We start from the raw sequence: 3,404 nt of genomic DNA on the forward strand, positions 1-3,404 counted from the left end.
GGCTGCAGAACTGCAAATATTGCAGAACGGCAAATGTTGCTCCCTGATTGTTCCTCTGGAAGCTTCATCTCATAGGGGCACCCGGCCGTATGAGGTGTTAATCGGCCCCTACTGGGAGATGCCTCCCAGTTAGGCTACTCGGGGGTCAGGGACCCACTTGAGGAGGCAGTCTTTCTGTTCTCAGATCTCAAACTCCATGCTGGGAGAACCGCTACTCTCTTCAAAGCTGTCAGACAGGGACATTTAAGTCTGGAGAAGTTTCTGCTGCCTTTTGTTCAACTATTCCCTGCCCCCACAGGTGGAGTCTACAGAGGCAGGCAGGCCTCCTTGAGCTGCAGTGGGCTCCACCCAGCTTGAGTTTCTCAGCTGCTTTGTTTACCTACTTAAGCCTCAGCAATGGTGGGTGCCTCTCCCCAGCCTCACTGCCACCTTGCAGTTTGATCCCAAACTGCTGTGCTAGCAGTGAGCAAGGCTCTGTGGGCGTGGGACCCTCCAAGCCAGGCACGGGATATAATCTCCTGGTGTGCCATTTGCTAAGCTGTTAGAAAAGTGCAATATTAGGGTGGGAGTGACCCGATTTTCCAGGTCCCGTCTGTCATGGCTTCCCTTGATTAGGAAAGGGAATTCCCCAACCCCTTGTGCTTCCTGGGTCAGGTGATGTCTCACCCTGCTTTGGCTCATGGTCCGTGGGCTGCACCCATTGTCCTGCACCCACTGTCCGACAAGCCCCAGTGAGATGAACCTGGTGCCTGAGTTGGAAATGCAGAAATCACCTGTCTTCAGCGTCGCTCACGGTGGGAGCTGTAGACTGGAGCTGTTCCTATTCGGCCATCTTGGAACCTCTGACACACTTCTTAAAAGCTTGGCTCTGCTCCCTTTGGCAGCACACATACTAAAATTGGAACGATACAGAGAAGATTAGCATGGTCCCTGTGCAAGGATGACATGCAAATTCATGAAGTGTTCCATATTTTTCCCTAGAAGAAAACCTAGGCAATACCATTCAGGACATAGGTATGGGCAAAGACTTTGTGATGAAAATACCAAAAGCAATGGTAACAGAAGCCAAAATTGACTAATGGAATTTAATTAAACTAAAGAGCTTCTGCACAGCAAAAGAAACTATCATCAGAGTGAACAGATAGCCTACAGAATTGGAGAAATTTTTTTGCAATTTACCCATCTGACAAAGGTCTAATATCCAGAATTTACAGGAATCTTTAACAAATTTACAAGAAAAAAACAACCCCATCGAAAAGTGAGCAAAGGATATAAACAGACACTCCTCAAAGACATTTATGCAGCCAACAAGCATATGAAAAAAAGCTCAACATCACTGATCATTAGAGAAATGCAAATCAAAACCATAATAAGATACAATCTCATGCGAGTCAGAATGGTGATTACTAAAAAGTCAAGAAACCATAAATGCTGCTGAGGCTGTGGAGAAATAGGAATACTTTTACACTGTTGGTGGGAATGTAAATTACTTCAACCATTGTGGAAGACAGTATAGCAGTTCCTCAAGGACCTAGAACCAGAAGTACCATTTGATCCAGCAATCCCATTACTAGGTATCTACCTGAAAGAATATAAATCATTCTACTATAAAGACACATGCACGCATATGTTTACTGCAGCACTATTTACAATTGCAAAGTCGTGGAACCAACCCAAATGCCCATCAATGATAGACTGGATAAAGAAAATGTGGTACATATATACCACCATGGAATACTATGTAGCCATAAAAATGAATGAGATCATATCCTTTGCAGGGACATGGATGGAGCTGGAAGTCATCACCCTCAGCAAACTAACGCAGGAACAGAAAACCAAACACTGCATCTTCTCACTCATAAGTGGGAGTTGAACAATAATACATGGACACAGGGAGGGGAACAACACACCAGGCCCTGTTGTGGGGTGGAGGACAAGGGGAGGGAACTTAGAGGATGGGTCAATAGGTGCAGCAAACCACCATGGCACACATATACCTATGTAACAAACCTGCACGTTCTGCACATGTATCCCAGAACTTGAAGTTAAAAAAAAAAAAAAAAAAAAAAAAAAAAAAAAAAAAGCTTGCCCATATTTGCTGTTTCTAGTTCTTTACCCTGCTTTCATATCTTACCTCTCCTGGCTTCTACCCCCATCACTCCACAGAAACGCTTCTTGCTGAAGTCTCCATGTAGCCACTGAATAGTATTGCTCAAAAACTACCCCAGGCTCTTGTTCCTGTTTCACCTTATACTCTCTCCCTGGGTAATTTCTCTTTTACCCTGGCTTTGCTGACCGTCTAACTGCAGATGACACGCAGACTTGAACCCCAGCATGCCCACCTCTTGGGGTCAGAATGGCTTTCTGTTTCCAGTGCTAGTCCCCCATGGAAGCCATGAAACATACATGATTCTCTGTGTGTGTGTGTGTGTGTGTGACAGAGAGAGAGAGAGAGAGACAGAGAGAGACAGAGAGAGACAGAGAGAAAGAGAGAGAGGATCTCACATCTCACTCTGTGGCCCGGGCCAGAGTGCAGTGTTGCCATAATGGCTCAGTGCAGCCTCAACCTTCTGAGCTCAAGTGATCCTCCCGCCTTAGCTTCCTGAATTGCTGGGACTACACCTGGCTAATTGAAAAAAAAAATTTTTTTTTGGTAGAGACTGGGTTCTACTAAGATGCCCAGGCTGGTATTGATCTCCTGCCTCACCCTTTCAAAGTTTTGGGATTACAGGCATGCACCATTGCACCTGGCCCATGTACAAGATTCTTTTTAAAAAATTAAATGATCTCTCTTTTCTAGTCAAGCTAGCAAAATTGAGATGATACTTTTAATCAAGATAATCCAATCTGTTATGTTAGGAAAAAGCTTGGCCCCACTCTGAAATAGACTATGTTCTAGTTGGAAAGGCAAAATATATGGTATGTGAAAGAAGCCATACCATAAAGTTGTATACTATGTGGTATGTGGTATACAACCTGTGTGAGAATATACAGAAGAGGAGAGGCCATGAGCAATATATGACATTGTTACTTAACTGAATCTGATGAAATGAGGTGCTAGAGTCCTTCCCATTACACAAAGATATCTCTTAAAAAGAGGACCCAGCATTCTGTAGTATTCTATCAGAAATTAACACCATCGCCAGCTCTCATCAAAATAACACATGAACAGCACATCTGAAGGCTATTTAGCAGAACCACTCAATATTATATGTGAGATTTGAAGATGGCCACTTTGAAATTGCCCCTTTTAATCACAGACTGGAAGCAGCAAGATGTAGGAAAAATTATTCTTGCCTCAAATTAATTAGGATTCTCTCTGGTTGAAAGCTTTTTCAATGAATGAAAAGGAAAAATAATTAATGCTGCATAAAAGGTGGTGATGAAAGAGGGCAATGTATGGA

The 3,404-nt window shown here is 43.6% G+C and overlaps 1 non-coding gene across 1 annotated transcript; it reads left to right on the forward strand.

Annotated features, from left to right (window-relative positions):
* The first annotated feature begins 868 nt into the window (after nt 1-868).
* LOC114673927 (U6 spliceosomal RNA) lies at nt 869-975 on the forward strand. Its single transcript, XR_003724765.1, has one exon. It is a non-coding gene; the product is annotated as a U6 spliceosomal RNA (small nuclear RNA).
* The last annotated feature ends 2,429 nt before the right edge of the window (nt 976-3,404 follow it).

Source organism: Macaca mulatta, chromosome 18 (genome assembly GCF_049350105.2).
Source record: "Macaca mulatta isolate MMU2019108-1 chromosome 18, T2T-MMU8v2.0, whole genome shotgun sequence".
NCBI classification, from domain to species: Eukaryota; Metazoa; Chordata; class Mammalia; order Primates; family Cercopithecidae; genus Macaca; species Macaca mulatta.